The 18,494-nt window shown below is 37.8% G+C and overlaps 1 protein-coding gene and 1 pseudogene across 1 annotated transcript in view; one reads left to right on the top strand and one right to left on the bottom strand.

The window, feature by feature from the left end:
* PPM1E (protein phosphatase, Mg2+/Mn2+ dependent 1E) overlaps positions 1-18,494 on the top strand; it is a 212,972-nt gene that overhangs the window by 43,986 nt on the left and 150,492 nt on the right. The gene's annotated exons all lie outside the window — the stretch shown is intronic.
* On the bottom strand, positions 5,635-5,744 carry LOC136150419 (small nucleolar RNA SNORA70; annotated as a pseudogene).

The following is an 18,494-nucleotide window of genomic DNA, read 5'->3' as shown; positions in this document are numbered from 1 at the left end:
GCTACAGGGCAGCTAAGCCCTCACACCACAACTAATAAACCTGCACTCTAGAGCACATGACCTGCAGCTCCTGAGCCCATGTGCCCTAAAGCCCATGTTTGGCAACAGGAGAAGCCACCCGAATGAGAAGTCTGTGCGCTGCAACAAAGAGCATCCCCCTCTTGCCACAACTAGACAAAGTCCACACGTAGCAACTAAGACCCAGTGCAGCCAAAAACTAATCAATTTTTTTTAAAAGCAACTTTATAGAGGTACAATTTACAGTCCATAAAATTCACCCATTTTAAGTGTACAGTACAATTCACTGTTTTTAAAGGAAATTTTCAGAGTTGTGCAGCCATCATCACAATCTAATTTTGGAACATTTTCATCACCCCAAAAAGAAATCTTGTGCCCATTGGCATTCTTTCTGGCCACCCCGGCTCTAGGAAACTACTAATCTGGTAAACACACATGCACACCAAAAAATCTTTTTATTATGGACATTTAAAAATAAATATGCAAAGTCAAAAGAATAGAACAGTGACTCCAAAAAAGCAAATTTGGTGAATCTTATTTTCTGTTTCCTCCAGATTCTATCTAACCTCTCCCTGGATTGTTTTAAAACCTATTTCAATCATAATTTCATTCCTTTCATAAGTTTGTAAGTATGTATGTCTCTTCAAGGTATAAGGACTCTTTTTAAAAACTTAACTATAATATCACTATCACACCTAATGAGATTAACAATAATTCTTTAGTATCATCTAATGTTCAGTCACCCTTTCATGGATCACAGTTTATCGTGGCAAAGGGACTTGTATACCTCAATGAAGCTGTGAGTCAGGCTGTGCAGGGCCACCCAGGATGAATGGGTCGTAGTGAAGGGTTCTCACAGAAATGGCACTGGAAACAAGAGTTAGAACTGGGCACAGAACAACTGACTGGTTCAGAATTGGGAAAGGAGTATGATAAGGCTATGTATTGTCACCCTACTTACTTAACTTATATGCAGAATACATCATGTGAAATGCCGGGCTGAATGAATCACAAGCTGGAGTCAAGATTGCCAGGAGAAATATCAACAACCTCAGATATGCATATGATACCACCCTTATGGCAGAAAGTGAAGAAGAACTAAAGAACCTCTTGATGAAAGTGAAAGAGGAGAGTGAAAAAGTTGGCTTAAATCTCAACATCCGGAAAACTAAGATCATGGCATCTGGTCCCATCAGTTCATGGCAAATAGATGGGGAAACAGTGGAAAAAGGAAAGTGAAAAAACTGGCTTAAAACTCACATTCAGAAAACTAAGATCATGGCATCCAGTCCCGTCACTTCATGGCAAACAGAAAGGGGGAAAGTAGAAGCAGTGACAGACTTTCTTTTCTTGGGCTACTTTGGAGCCGATGGTGACTGCAGCCATGAAATTAAAGGATGCTTGCTCCTTGGAAGAAAAGTTATGACCAACCTAGACAGCATATTAAAAAGCAGAGACATCACTTTGCCAGCAAAGGTCCATATAGTCAAAGCTGTGGTTTTTCCAGTAGTCATGTATGGATGTGAGAGTTGGATCATAAAGAAGGCTGAGTGCTGAAGAACTGATACTTTTGAACTGTGGTGTTGGAGAAGACTCTTGAGAGTCCCTTAGACAGCAAAGAGATCAAACCAGTCAATCTGAAAGCAAATCAATCCTGAATATTTATTGGAAGGACTGATGCTGAAGCTGGAACTCCAGTACTTTGGCCCCTAATGCAAAGAACTGACTCATTGGAAAAGTCCCTGATGCTGGGAAAGATTGAAGGCAAAAAGAGAAGGGGGTGGCATAGGATGAGATGGTTAGTAGGATCATCAACTCAGTGGTCATGAATTTGAGTGAACTCTGGGAGATAGTGAAGGACAGGGAAACCAGGTGTGCTGCAGTCCAGAGAGTCACGAAGAGTTGGACATGACTTAGCAACTGAGCAGCAACAACAACTACAACATTCAGTCAGTTTTCAAAGCAATATTCAAGAGTAATCTATATGTTGCATTCATTTGATATGTCTCTTAAAACTAATTTAATCTGTGATGATTTCCTGTTTCTCTATTTCTTTCTTGCCACCTATTTGTTAAAGAAATTAGATCGTTTGTTGGTAATCTGTAAAAAAAAAATATTTTTTTATAATGGTAGGTAGTTCTGGAGCAGGACATGCTGTCCGGTAGAAATATAATGTGAACCACAAATGCAGGCCACCTAATTAAAATTTTTTAGTACCTGCATTAAAAAAGAAAAAGATGAAATTAATTTTGACTCATTTTAGTCAACCTAGGGTATAAAGGTATTACCATTTTAACATATATTCCATGTAAATAATTATATTTTACATTCTTAGTTTTCAAACTCTGTTATGTAGTATACATGTACAGCATATCTCAGTTCAGAGTGGGAAATTTCAGGTGTCAGTAACTACCGGATTGGACAGTACAGATCTAGAGGCTTGATCAGACTTAGGCTTAAATCTTTGTCAAGAACAATTCACAGGTGATGCTATATACTTTATTAATATATTGCATTACAGCAGGAGGCAGATGTCTGTTTCTGTATGTGTGTGTGTGTGTGAAGTTTGTTCCAGAGTTTTGTTTGTTGTCAGCTTTTCACCTCATGGTTTTAGCTGCTATTGATGATAATTGCCTACATTCATATCATTAATTATTGAAAATGGTGACTATCTAATTCTGTCATTACTTTTGCATCTAATATCAGAATTGGTCTATAAAGAATTTTTCCTACTGGTGGTTTGGTTGCTTTCCTATTAAAGTGTTTTTTAACCATAGTTATACTTTGTTACTAATTTTTAAATTTAGTTAAATAGTGATCAGAAAATGTGATCTGTATGTGATGCCCTTTTTGAAATCTGTTGAATCTTGCTTTATGGTCTATTATATGGGCAGTTCCAAAAATATTTCATCTGTGCTTAAACAGAATGTTTGTGCCCCAGTTGTTGGGTACCTTGCTAAATATGATTATAAAATAAAACTTATTAATTATATCATTCACATTCTTTAATGTCTGTACTGATTTTTTTTGCTCTGTCAATTACTGAAGGAGATGAGTTATAATTTCTTCTATTATAATAGTGTAATTTATGTAATTCTATTGGTATTTGTTTTATATATTCTGGAGTTCGGCTATTAGTTATATACAATTTTGGAATTGTTATGTCTTCCTAGTGAGTTGAACCTTTAATCATATAGTGACCCTCTTTATCTTAATAATACTTTTTGCATAAAAGTTTATCTTGTTTGATAGTAATATTGGTTAGTATTCTCAGGTGCAACTTTACTCATCCTTTTACTTTCAGTCTCTTTTCTTATATTTTATATGTCTTTTGAGAACATATGTAGTTGGATTTTAATACTGAAAAATCTAGATTGACAGTCTTTTTAATTGTAAATGTGAGTCCATTTATATTTTCTTTTATTACTGGTATAGCAGATTTATTTCTGCCATCTTTTGTGTTTTTTATTTTCATACTTTTCCTGTATCTTGTTGTTTTTGTGGTTCTTTTCCTCCCTTCGTCCTCCTTGTTTTCTTTTTCTTGTCCTTCTTTGGGATATATACACAATATGTTTCTTTTACTGGTTATTCCAAAAATGTTAAGATGCATATTTAACCTAAACCCCAAAGTTTAAAAAAAATTTTTTTTATTGACGTATGTTTGCTTTATAATGTTGTCATAGCAACATTACTATGTAGCAAAATGAATCTGCCATACATATACATTCTCCCCTCCCTTTTGGACTTCCTTCCCATTCAGGTCCCCACAGTACATTAAGTAGCTTTTGTACAGCAAAGGAAACCATAAACAAGATGAAAAGACAGGCCTCAGAATGGGAGAAAATATTTGTAAATAAAGCAACTGACAAAGGATTAATCTCCAAAACATACAGGTAGCTCTTGCAGCTCAATATAAAAAATAACAACTCAATCAAAAAACAGGTGAAAGGGACTTGGTCCCAAGTCCGGTGATTGGGACTCTACCTGCCAGTGCAGGGGACACGGTGGTTCAGTCCCTGATCTGGAAAGATCCCACAGGCTGCAGAGCAACTAAGCCCATGTGCCACAGCTTCTGAGCCAGCATGCTGCAGCTACGAAAGCCCGTCTGCTCTAGAGCCAGCTCTGCAGCAAGGGAAGCCACCATGATGAGAAGCTGGCGCACTGCAACTAGAGTAGCCCCTACTCACCACAAGTAGAGAAAGCTCAAGCAGCAGCCAAGACCCAGCCCAGCCAAAAATCAGTAAATGAAAAAAAGTTTTTAAATGGTAGAAGATCTAAATAGACATATCTCCAAAGTAGACATACAAATGGCCAACAAATAAATGAAAAGATGCTCAACATACAAATTATTAGAGAAATGCAAATCGAAACTGCAGTGAGGTATCACCTCACACTGGTCAGAATGGCCATCATCAAAAAATTTACAAACTATAAATGCTGGAGAGGCGGGGAGCAAAGGGAACCCTCAATGCACTGTTGATATAGGCATTATCGCGGTATGGCAGTTCCTTAGAAAACCAGAACTAGAACCGCAGTATGACCCGGCAGTCCCACTACTGGACATATACTCAGAGAAAGCCATAGTTCAAAGAGATAGATGCACCCTAAACCCAATATTAAATTATACTTACCCAGTGTGTTTTTATGACAAGGACTTCTGAGTGTTTAAATTCTGATGAATCTTCCTCAAAGGTGATTATTTGTTGATATTTTAGATCTGTTTTTTAAAAAATTCTACAAAGTAGACATCATTGTTATTTTATAAATAAATGTTTGTTTAGATTTATTCATGTTTATCTTTTTGTTGTTGTCAGAATTCCAGCATTTCAAGTTAGACCTTTCTTCCAAATTACCTTCTTACTAAGGTACATAATTTAGAAATGCATTTAAAGGTCTCTTAGTATTTAATGCTATCAGTTTTTGTTTGTTTGGAATGTCATTATTTGCTTTTACACTTTAAAGATTATTTTATTTATTTCAACTCCAGCTTGATGGTTATTATTTTAGCTCTTTTTTAGTTGACTATTCCTGTCTTCTGAGTTTTATTGCTGCTATTGAGAAATTGGTTGTCTGTCTATCAGGTATCTGTTTTCTGTCTCTTGTGACTCCTAAAATATTTTCTTTGTCTTTGATTTTCCAGTTTCCCCACACTCTATATAGGGTGTTTTTTGTGTGTGTGTGTTTTTTTTTTTTTTTTTTTTTACAGGAAATAGCATTTATTGGTGAGCGTGATTAAGGAGGAATGGAGCTGATGCTCATGAGTCCTGGGCCCGCCATTTGTCCAGGGGACCACAATTAGGGATGTATTTGACCCCATAGCCGTCCGGGATGAGTCGCTTTTCTGCCACCATGTTCTCAAATTCATCCGCATTAAACTTGATAAATCCCCACTTCTTGGAGATGTGGATCTTCTGACGGCCAGGGAACTTGAACTTGGCCCGGCGGAGGGCTTCAATCACATGCTCCTTGTTCTGCAGCTTGGTGCGGATGGACATTATGACCTGACCAGTGTGGACCCTGGCCACTGTGCCCTGGGGCTTTCCAAAGGCACCGCGCGTACCTGTCTGGAGTCTAGATTGAGAAACAGCAGGCCAGTCATGAGTGCCCACTAGGAAGAGTTGTCTCCAAGGTCCCTTAGGGCTACCTGTACAGGCAGCAGGTTGCATACACTACCAAGGAGGCTGCTGTTTGCAGCCATTGCACACTTTTTTTTTTTTATCTTGCTTGTGATTTGTTGGGCTCCCTGAATATGACAATCTATAGTTCAACAAGCTTGAAAAATTCTTAGCCATTATTGTTTCAATATTGCCTCATGTCTCTCTGTGTTCTTCTTCTGGAACTCTAATTAGATATATTAAACATTCTTCCTTTGTCCTCTTTCTTTGTATCTTAATTTCACTTCTTTTATGTCTCAATTTTGCATTTGAGTTAATTCTTTAGATCTCTCTTGAGTTCAAACTGAATTTTCACTTTAGGTTCATCTATCCTGCTGTTTGTCTACAAAGTTTTTAATTTTAATTATATATCCAGTTTCTAGAAATTCTGTTAGGTTCCTTTTCAGATCTTCTTGCTCACTGAATATAGTTTGTTTCTTTTCATATTTTTATATCTTTTCTTATTTCTTTAACTGTTATTCTACAGCTATTAATGTTTGGTATCTTTGTGGATATGAGTCTCATGTTTATTATTTTTGCTGACCCTTAATCACAGTGGCTTGTTTCCTTTGTTTTGTCTTTTGATTGTGAGTCTGTGTTCATTTATTTCAAGATAGTTTTCATAGTTTAGCCAGCATTTTTAGGTAACTTAGAATTTTTTTTTTTTCAGGGTACATTAGTGTTCTATTTGCCTGAAACGGAAGATACAAGATATTTTTAGTTAATTAGGAGAAATAGAAATAATGTATCTATGGCACCGTAAAATGGGACTCTGCCTTTTAAAACAGAAATTTTAGAATTTATTCTTTGCACTGTCACCTCTTTTGCATTAACTGTTGTCTTAAACTATAGACGTCTATCTCTATATATGTGAAGTCCTATTTTACTTGTCTCTGTAAGATATTACTAATTATTTTTTATAATTTATTTAGTTTGTTTTTGGTTGCACTGGGTCTTCATTGCTGCAGACTTTTTCTCTTGTTGAGAGTGGGGGCTGCTTTCTAGTTGTGATACTCAGACTTCTCATTGCAGTGGCTTCTTTTGTTGTGGAACACAGGCTCGAGGGCATGGGCTTCAGGAGTTACAGCACATGGCCTCTGTAGTTGCAGCTTACTGGCTCTAGGGCACGTGGGCTTCGGCAGTTACGGCACAGGGGCTCTTTAGTTGTGGCTGGCAGGCCCTAGAGAATGCAGACTTCAGCAGTTGTGGCTCGTGAGCATTAGAGGGCGGGCTCAGTAGTCATGGCGCATGGCTTAGTTGCTGCACCTACACGTGGACTCTTACCAGACCAGGGGTCGAACCTATGTCCCCAGCACTGGCAGGCAGATTCTTATCCACTGCGCCACCTGGGAAGTCCAAGATGTTACTAATTATTGATTAGCAGGCATAAAGTGAAAAAATGTGTGCAAGTCCTCTAATACACATTTTCTTTGTAAAGTTTATATGATCAGCTAGAAAAGAGAATACATTCATGAAGAGAATACAAATTATGAAAAATGAAAAAAATCTTTTAATTTTTGAAGCTCGTCTTAAGGACCAAATAATTCTGTCTGGTGTTTTTAGGGCAGTAGTTAAAATAATCTGTGATGTAAGATTGAGATGAGAGAAATGTTTTGAACCACCAGCATTAAATACAGTATTCATCATCATTCTCAAGTTGTTTCATATGTTGTGTATGTGTTCTCCCCCAAAGAAAACCCAAGCCCTTCTGTGGTAGAGACTGTATTCTGTTCTGTTTGTATATCTCTATTTTCTTCTAATCCTTTAAAAAGAATTTTTTTTTTAAACTTTCTATTTTCTGTTGGGTTATAGCTGATTAACAATGTCATAGTGTTTCAGCTGGACAGCAAAGGAACTCAGCCATACATATACATGTATCCCTTATCTGCCAGTCCCCTCTCCCATCCAGGCTGCCGCATACCCTGAGCAGAGTTCCTCGTGCTATACACTAGGTCCTTGTTGGTTGTCCATTTAAAATTCTCTTTCCTTTTTTTAAGCATGGGTATTTATTTACCTGTTTATTGTCTGCACTGGGTCTCTGTGGTTGCATGCAGGCTTTCTCTAGTTGCCTTGAGTAGAGGCTGCTCTCTAGTTTCAGTGCATGGGTTTCTTATTGCAGTGGTTTCTCTTGTTGCAGAACATGGGCCCTCTAGGGTGCCTGAGCTTCAGTAGCTGGGGCATGCAAGGCTCACTAGTTGTGGTGGACTGGTTTAGTTGCCCTGTGGCATGGGGAATCTCCCCAGATCAGAGATCAAACCCGTGTCCCCTGCATTGGCAGATGGATTCTTTACCTGGATCGCCAGCGAGGTCCTCTATCTTCTTTATGTCAAACTTAAGGTCCATTTAAATCTTCAGCTTATTCAAAATACTTTTGTCTGTCTTAGCTTGTATAATAGGATCTTTTTATCTTATTTCTGATGAAAATCTTATACTCTGGCATTTCTCTTACTATCTGCACATAGTAAACTTACTATCTGCACATAGAAAAACTGCACATGATGGAGAAAAGTCCAGTTTGAGTCTGCTCAGTGTGGCTTCCGTATTTGTGGGAAAATTCCAAGATACTTTCCAGGCCGTTTGCTTTTTGATATATCCATATTGTTCCTCATCCCAGTGAAAACAGATACGCGAGACTACCGTGATTAGGTAGCCCTGCAGCTCTTGCCAGGCTAGCAGGGGGTGCTCGCTGTGAACACGTTATGCTGCCAGCAGCTGAGCTAGAACACGGTGTTTATTTGTGAGAGGATTTGAGTATGAACAGTTTGGTTTAAAGATTAAATGAGGGAGTAAATTCTATTGGTAAACCTGGTGAAATCATTAATTTTTTAAAGAAAATTACCAAATTATAGGGAGAAGTTCATATCACACTGAACATTGTAGAAATAGAAAATTCTGTGTATATTTCCTTCAAAAGAGTTTTCTAGCTTTCCTCTTCCCTTTCTGAGCAGTGGGCATGCGCACTGAAGGCATCCTAGCTTGATGTAATGAGCAGCAAGTTGGAATATAGAGCAGAACTAGGTGTACAGTGTCAGGAGTCCAACTCAGTGTACATTTACTATGTATAAGAAACTTTAATAGACGCGGTAGGTAGGTAGGGAGGTTGTTGAGGTGGATGAATAGGAAATAGTCTTTGGTAAATGTAAAATCCAGTGGGGGAAATCAGTAAATAATATAAAATAGAATTAAATGTTAAATAGAATTTGCAGCAATATGCTATAGGGGAACATAAGAAAGAGAAATAAATGAAGATTGATTAAAGAATCGAGAAAGTATTACCAAGAATGTGGCATTTAAGTTGATTCTAGAAATGGAGTAGTATTTGGATAAATGGCAAGTGTTGAGAAGAGGAGTGTGAAGATCTCATTTTGGGGGATTGGTAAATGTGAAGGCATGCATGGCTGAAGCCCTGATTTAATGGAAGGATAAAGGAGAATATAAGGCTGAACTATATGAGCACTTAGTTTTTACTCTGTGATGTTAATAGCAACTAACATTTCTCTAATATTTTCATGTACATATTTGACACTTATAAGAACTGCTATGGGAGGTATTATTACTAGTCTCAATTTATACATGGTCTTGTGTGATTTAGTGGAAGGATCTGGATTCGTTATTTATTTTTTTAATTGAAATGTAGTTACTTTACAATGTTGTGTTAGTTTCAAGTTTACAGCAAAGTGATTCAGATATATATATATATATTTTTTTTTTTTTTTCCTTTTCAGATTTTTTTCCATCACAGGTTATTACAAGATACTGAATATACTCTCTGTGCTATGCAGTAGGTCCTTGTTTGTTGTTTACCTACTTTATATATATAGTAGTTTGTTAATCCCCAACTCCTAATTTATCCCTCCCCCCTTTCCCTTTGGTAACCTTAAATTTGTTTCCTGTGTCTGTGAGTACTTCTGTTTTGTAAATAAGTTCATTTGTATCATTTTTTTAAGATTTGATGTTACATGATACTTGTTTTTCTCTGTCTGACTTCACTTAGTATGACAATCTCTAGGCCCTTCCATGTTTCTGCAGATAGCATTATTTCATTCTTTTGGTAACTGAGTAAAGTCTGTAGTGTGTGTGTCTTTATCCTTTCATCTGTTGATGGACATTTAGGTTGCTTCCATGTCTAGGCTGTTGTAAATAATGCTGCTGTGAACATGGGGTGCATGTATCTTTTCAAATTAGGATATATGTCTAGGGGTGGGATTGCTGGGTGCTATGTAGGTGATACTAGTTTTAGTGTTTTTTAAGGAACCTCCATCCTGTTCTCCATAATGGCCACACCAACTTACATTCCCACCGACAGTGTACGAGGGTTCCTTTTTCTCCACAGGTTTATTATTTGTAGACTTAAATTTTAATGTTGGCTGTTTGACTGGTGTGAGGTAATCCCTCATTGTAGTTTTGCCATCCATTTCTCTAATATTAGCTTTTAAGTGACAAAATCAACTGGATTTTAAAGTTGACTTTACACTTAGAAGTTTTGTGGCCTTATTTGTTTTTACGGAGTCTTAGTCTTCTTGTCTGTCAGCTGTGGATTCAGTAGGTTGTTTCCAGGGCTGCTACCTGAGCTGTGCACCACGTTATTGGAGGGTTAGCATTCACACAGACCAGAGATTGGTAGTATTTTTTTTTCTGTAAAGGGCCAGATAGTAAATATTTTAGGCCTTGCAAGCCACAGGGTATCTGCCTCAACTGCTCAACCCTGCTGTTGTAGCACGAAATCACCCATAAGGCAGTTGTGAGGACGCAGGTGTGGCTGTATTCAAATAACATTTCATTCACAAAAACAGGTGTTGGGCCAGTTTTGGCCCACAGCCCAAAGTTTGCTTACTCCTGACATAGACCAGGATATGAATGTGGCACCCTTGAGCTGTGCAATGATGTGGTATAAGTTGTTTTAAGGAATAAACTGCATGAATTGTAAGAAATATTTACAATGCAGAAATAGTTCTAACTTAGTACATGTGAATGTTCAATGATAAAAGTCCATCCACCTTCCTCTCTTCCCTTTTCAAGTTATTGCCATTGAAATCTTGGGAAACCACTTAAACCTTTGCCCTCAACTTCAAAATTCTCAGGTGCATAAGTTAGCGTGAAATCTCTAATGATGTTTTGAATTCCTTAAAATAACTGGGAATCGTGGCTGAGACGTTGTTATAACCGAGTGCTCCTCTATGTAGTAGTCTTAAACATAACGTGATAGGGAGCTTAAAGTTCAAATTGATGGTACTGTTCTTCAGCGTCTGATGTGATTTGTGTTACTTTAGGTCAGCTAGGACTTTTACCTGGAGAGTGAATACTCTTCAGGCTCTCTTCAGAATAGTATATGGAAGTAGTGCTGTCCTGATTTTGATCCCCTCCACATCAGACCACCACTGTATCATGCTTGAAATATAGTTAAACTTTGGGAAAAAGCATATGTTATACTAGGCATACCCAGAAGGAGTGAGGTGAATATGGGCTTTCCCTTCACTTAGTTATAGCTTTGTTAATACTGTTCCTTTCAAGGCATATTTTTAATTTTTCTGTGTTTTTTTCCTCAGTGCTGTGAAGAGGCTTCATATCAGATTATATAAATCAAATGGTGATTATCTACTAGGGCTGATTTTGACATTACTTTTGAGTCTAGTTTTAGGAGTAACAGGTTAATTGCTCTTTTTAGGATGTTATATGTTATGAGAATATCTTGATGTTGAATTGCCATACATAATTCTGTTCTTTCACTGTCTTATGTTAAAAGAAACTTTTTGTAGTTGTCATTTTAGCTGTGGAATAAATGATACTCTTTTTTTCTACATTTAAAAATATTTCTCTTTATTCTATATAATGTATACATTCTACTTGCATTTTGTTTTTTGAAACTTTTTTATTGTGGTAAGATATGAAGAGTGTGGCAGAGGATGAGACGGTTAGATAGCATCACTGACTCAGTGGACATGAATTTGAGCAAACTCTGGGAGATAGTAAAGGACAGGGCAGCCTGATGTGCTGCAATCCATGGGGTCAAAAGAATCACACATGACTTAGTGACTGAACAAAATATACGTAACATTAAACTTATTTTAATTATTTTTCATTGTACACTTGAGAAGCATTATAGTCACAGTATTGTGTTGCTGTCTTTAGAACTTTTTCATCATCTCAAACCAGAAGCTCTGTACTCACTGTGTGCTGTGATAAGTCGCTTCAGTCGTGTCTGACTCTTTGCAACCCCATGGACTGTAGCCCACCAGGCTCCTCTGTCCATGGGATTTTCCAGGCAAGAATACTGGAGTGGGTGGCTGTTCCCTTCTCCAGGGTATCTTCCCGACCCAGGGATCGAACTGGGGTCACCTGCATTGCAGGAGGATTCTTAACAAGCTGAGCTACCAGGGAAGCCCTCAGTACTCATTAAATAGTAACTATTCATTCGCCTAGGAGTGGTATTACTGGATCATATGATAATTCTATGTTTAATTTTGAGGAATTGCCAAAGTTTTTCAGTGACTGTGCCAGGCATTATGTTTAAAAAGATAGTTTTGGAAGGCTTTTTGATAACTTATTTTGAAAATATACTTTTCATTTTAACATATGAGATGTTTTAGAATTTTATAAACGTGTTATCATTTGGGGGTAATAACATTTCTAGATTTGCCTTTTTAGTACTTTTTTTCATTTCTCTAAATTTGAAGGAAGTATTAAATACCACTTTCTTTGATATACATTTACTGAGAAGCTAGAAAAATTCTTACATTCCAGCAAGTGAACCATGCTATAAATAAATTATGCCACTTCTCAAACTAGTTAACACTCAAGGTTTCCAGGCATTCTGAAACTTGTATGATAATGGAAACTAAATTTTGCTTGTCTCCTAGAAAATGCTTGAGTTTTTCCAAGAGGAATAAACTCTTTTTTCCGAAGTTAAATTTATACAGAATCTCATCCATTATCAGTACCTTAGATAAAAGGTAAATAATATTTAACGGGGGGGAGGGGGAAAAGAGATAGTGTTTTATAACAGATAAATTGTATTGAGTACTCAACTATGCTGAGTACTTTCATCACATTATCTTATTTAACCCCCACAGCAACCACCAAGTAGGAACTCTTATTATCTATAGATTATAGATGAGGAACTTGAGGCATACAGAGAGGTTAAATAAGTTGCCTAAGGTCACTCAAGCTAACAACTAGTAGATTCATATTTAATTCAGAACATCTTTACCAAAAAGCATATTTTAGTGACTACTTGTTGGCACTAACAAGGGTAATAAATTTATCTTTATTCCTATCTTAAAAATTTGTAATAAAAAAATTGTAATAAAGGTGAGCCCAAACCATTTTGTATTACTATTTTAGGGAGTCAGGGAAAAAGGTAATTAATATTAATTATAGATATTCAAAGGCTATTTATTTCCATTTATAGACTGTAATTAGTGTAATCTTTTATTTAATATAGTCCCCAAGTTCACTGTCTTTTTGGTATCTCATTCATTAGCAATGATGCATATAGTATATACTAGTGAAAGTTGCTCAGTCATGTTCTCCTCTTTGTGACCCCATGGACTATACAGTCCATGGAATTCTCCAGGCCAGAATACTGGAATGGTTAGCCCTTCCCTTCTCCAGGGGATCTTCCCAACCCAGGGATTGAACCCAGGTCTCTTGTATTGCAGGTGGATTCTTTACCAGCTGAGCCACAAGGGAAGCCCAAGAATACTGGAATGGGTAGTCTGTCTCTTCTTCTGTGGATCTTCCTGACCCAGGAATTGAACCAGGGTCTCCTGCATTGCAGGCAGATTCTTTAACAACTAAGCTATCAGGGAATCCGTTAGTGCTCAATAGATCTTTGGTGAACGAGTTTGTAAAAATCTGCTTTCTCTTTATAAATCCTTACAAAATAAGATCCTGTACTATAAATGTTGTTATGGTTGTTGACTTTCCTGAGCCATACTTGTAATTACATGTTTTTTGCTTGAATACATGAGAAACAGTAAAACACAGTAATAAGGGGCATGGATTTTGTTGTCAGACAAACTTGGAATTAAATCTGACTCCTTGTACTAATTATGTAACCTTGAGCAAGGCACTTAACCTCTCAAACCTCAAGTTTCTTATCAGGAAAATAGAAATCCTTACAGGATTGTTGGGATGATTAAATAATAGAACATGTGTGATGTGCTAAATGAGATCCAGAACCATTTTAATATGCAATAAATGTTATTTTTCTGTTTCAGATTACTTTATAAGACATGCTCAGTGTCTTAAAGGAATGTACCTCTTAAATAGAAAACACATATATACATAACTTTAAAACTTTATATATTGTATATAATTGTGATATATGATTTTTTTATATATATGTATACACATTATGAAATAATTATCACAGACTAATTAATATATCCATCACTTCCCATAGTTACTATTTTGTAGTAGGAACATTTGAGATTTACTCTCTTAACAAATTTCAATAGATTATCATTAACTATAGTCACCAGGCTGCAAATTTATTCATCTTATAACTGAAAGCTTATACCCTTTCATCAATATATCCTATTTTTCCCTACCCCTTAGTCTCTGTTAATTACCATTCTGTTCTCTATCACTGTGAAATTGACTTTTGTTTTTAGATTCCACATATAAGTGAAATAATGTGCTATTTGTCTTTCTATCTCTGGCTTGTTTCACTTAGCATAACACCCTCCAGATTCATCCATGTTGTCATACATGCTAGGATTTCCTTCTTTATTAAGGCTAAATAATATTTAGTTGTATATGTACACCTAGTTTCTTCATCTGTTGATCAGTGTATGCACACTTAAAAGTTGTTTTCATGTCTTGGCTACTGTGAATAATGCAGTGAACATGGGAGTGGAAGATACCTCTTCAAGACAGTGATTTTATTTCCTTTGAATGTATACCCAGAAGTGGGATTGCTGGATCATATGGTAGTTCTATTTTTAATTTTTGGGGGGAACCGGCTGTAGTAATTTACATTCCCACCAGTAGTACACAAGGGTTTCCTTTTCTCTGTATTTGAATACTTGTTACCTTTTGACTTTTTGATAATAGCCATTTTAACAAGCATGAGGTGATACCTCATTGTGCTTTTGATTTGCATTACCCTGATGATTAGTGATGATGGTTTTAGTGTGTCTGCCCTCTGATGCCATCTCGCAACACCTACCATCTTACTTGGGTTTCTCTTACTTTGGACGTGGGGTATGATCACAGGACCATAGTCTTGTCTAACTCAATGAAACTAAGCCATGCTGTGTGGGGCCACCCAAGACAGTCGGGTCATGGTGGAGAGGTCTGACAGAATGTGGTCCAGTGGAGAAGGGAATGGCAAACCACTTCAGTATTCCTGCCTTGAGAACCCCATGAGCAGCATGAAAAGGCAAAATGATAGGGTACTGAAAGAGGAACTCCCCAGGTCAGTAGGTGCCCAATATGCACTGGAGATCAGTGGAGAAATAACTCCAGAAAGAATGAAGCGATGGAGCCAAAGCAAAAACAATACCCAGTTATGGATGTTATTGGTGATAGAAGCAAGGTCCAATGCTGTAAAGACCAATATTGCTTAGGAACCTGGAATGTTAGGGGCATGAATCAAGGCAAATTGGAAGTTGTCAAACAGGAGATGGCAAGAGTGAATGTTGACATTCTAGGAATCAGCAAACTAAAATGGACTGGAATGGGTGAATTTAACTCAGACGACCATTATATCTACTACTGGGGGCAAGAATCCCTTAGAAGAAATGGAGTAGCCATCATGGTCAATAAAAGAGTCCGAAATACAGTACTTGGATGCAATCTCAAAAATGACAGAATGATCTCTGTTCGTTTCCAAGGCAAACCATTCAGTATCACTGTAATCCAAGCCTATGCCTCAACCAGTAACACTGAAGAAGCTGAAGTTGAATGGTTCTATGAAGACCTACAAGACCTTTTAGAACTAACACCCAAAACAGATGTCCTTTTCATTATAGGGGACTGGAATGCAAAAGTAGGAAGTCAAGAAACACCTAGAGTAACAGGCAGATTTGGCCTTAGAGTACAGAATGAAGCAGGGCAAAGGCTAATAGAATTCTGCCAAGAGAACACACTGCTCATAGCAAACACCCTCTTCCAACAATACAAGAGAAGACTCTACACATGGACATCAACAAGACCAGGAGCTGACTGTGGCTCAGATCATGAACTCCTTATTGCCAAATTCAGACTTATTGAAAAAAGTGAGGAAAACCACTAGACCATTCAGGTATGATCTAAATCAATTCCCTTATGACTATACAGTGGAAGTGAGAAATAGATTTAAGGGACTAGATCTGACAGACAGAGTGCCTGATGAACTATGGACGGAGGTTCGTGACATTGTACAGGAGGCAGTGATCAAGACCATCCCCATGGAAAAGAAATGCAGAAAGGCAAAATGGTTGTCTGAGGAGGCCTTACAAATAGCTGTGAAAAGAAGAGAAGGGAAAAGCAAAGGAGAAAAGTAAAGATATTCCCATTTGAATGCAGAGTTCCAAAGAATAGCCAGGAGAGACAAGAAAGCCTTTCTCAGTGATCAGTGCAAAGAAATAGAGGAAAACAACAGAATGGGAAAGACTAGAGATCTCTTCAAGAAAATTAGAGATATCAAGGGAATATTTCACGGAAAGATGGGTTCGATAAAGGACAGAAATGGTGTGGACCTAACAGAAGCAGAAGATATCAAGAAGATGTGGCAAGAATACACAGAAGAACTGTACAAAAAAGGTCTTCATGATCCAGCTAATCACAATGGTGTGATCACTCACCTAGAGCCAGACATCCTGGAATGTGAAGTCAAGTGGCCCTTAGAAAGCATCACTATGAACAAAGCTAGTGGAGGTGATGGAATTCCAGTTGAGCTATTTCAAATCCTAAAAGATGATGCTGTGAAAGTGCTGCACTCAATATGCCAGCAAATTTAGAAAACTCAGCAGTAGCCACAGGACTGAAAAATGTCAGTTTCATTCCAGTCCCTAAGAAGTGAAGTCGTTCAGTCGTGTCCGACTCTTTGCGACCCCATGGACTGTAGCCTACCAGGCCTCTCTGTCCATGGGATTCTCCAGGCAAGAATACTGGAGTGGGTTGCCATTTCCTTCTCCAGGAATCCCTAAGAAAGGCAATCCCAAAGAATGCTAAAACTACTGCACAATTTCACTCATCTCACACGCTAGTAAAGTAATGCTCAAAATTCTCAAAGCCAGGCTTCAGCAATACGTGAACTGTGAACTTCCAGATGTTCTAGCTGGTTTTAGAAAAGGCAGAGGAACCAGAGATCAAATTGCCAACATCCGTTGGATCATCGAAAAAGCAAGAGAGTTCCAGAAAAACATCTATTTCTGCTTTATTGACTATGCCAAAGCCTTCGACTATGTGGATCACAATAAACTGTGGAAAATTCTGAGAGAGATGGGAATACCAGACCACCTGACCTGCCTCTTGAGAAACCTGTATGCAGGTCAGGAAGCAACAGTTAGAACTAGACATGGAACAACAGACTGGTTCCAAATAGGGAAAGGAGTATGTCAAGGCTGTATATTGTCACCCTGCTTATTTAACTTATATGCAGAATACATCATGAGAAACGCTGGGCTAGATGAAGCACAAGCTGGAATCAAGATTACTGGGAGAAATATCAATAACCTTAGATATGCAGATGATACCACCCTTATGGCAGAAAGTGAAGATGAACTAAAGAGCCTCTTGATGAAAGTGAAAGAGGAGAGTGAAAAAGTTGGCTTAAAGCTTAACATTCAGAAAACTAAGATCATGGCATCTGGTTCCATCAGTTCATGGCAAATAGATGGAGAAACAGTGAAAACAGTGTTAGACTTTATTTTTTTGGGCTCCAAAATCACTGCAGATGGTGACTGCAGTCATGAAGTTAAAAGACACTTACTCCTTGGAAGGAAAGTGATGACCAACCTAGATAACATATTAAAAAGCAGAGACTTTACTTTGCCAACAAAGGTCCGTCTGGTCAAGGCTATGGCTTTTCCAGTGGTCATGTATGGATGTGAGAGTTGGACTGTGAGGAAAGCTGAGCGCCAAAAAATTGATGCTTTTGAACTGTGGTGCTGGAGAAGACTCTTGAGAGTCCCTTGGACTGCAAGGAGATCCAGCCAGTCCATCCTAAAGGAGATCAGCCCCGGGTGTTCATTGGAAGGACTGATGCTGAAGCTGAAACTCCAGTACTTTGGCCACTTGATGCAAAGAGTTGACTCATTGGAAAAGACCCTAATGCTGGGAGGGTTTGGGAGCAGGAGGAGAAAGGGACAACAGAGGATGAGATGGCTGGACGGCATCACCCACTCGATGGACATGAGTTTGAGTAAACTCCAGGAGCTGGTGATAGACAGGGAAGCCTGGCGTGCTGCAATTCATGGGGTCACAAAGAGTCGGACACGACTGAGCGACTGAACTGAACTGAACTGACGATTAGTGAGTTGAAGATCTTTTCATGTACCTTTTGGCCATCTGTTTGTCTTCTTTGGAAAAATATTTATTCAGGTCTTTTGCTCATTTTTAATTAGGCTAATTTTTTTCTTTTGCTCTTTGCATATTAAATATGACTTGCAAATATTTCCTCCCATTCTATAGGTTGCCTTTTCATTTTGTTGATAATTCCTATAAACTGCAAAGAATCTTTTTAGTTTGAGGTAGTACCATTTTGTTTATTTTTGTTTTTATTGCCAGTTCTTTTGGTGTCATTTCCAAAAAGATCATTGCCAGGACTAATATCCTTTTTTCTCCATATTTTCTTTTAGGAGTTTTATAGTTTTAAATCTTACATTTAAGTCT

Source organism: Muntiacus reevesi, chromosome 18, assembly GCF_963930625.1.
Source record: "Muntiacus reevesi chromosome 18, mMunRee1.1, whole genome shotgun sequence".
Lineage (NCBI taxonomy): Eukaryota > Metazoa > Chordata > Mammalia > Artiodactyla > Cervidae > Muntiacus > Muntiacus reevesi.
This window is presented reverse-complemented; position numbering and strand designations above follow the sequence as displayed.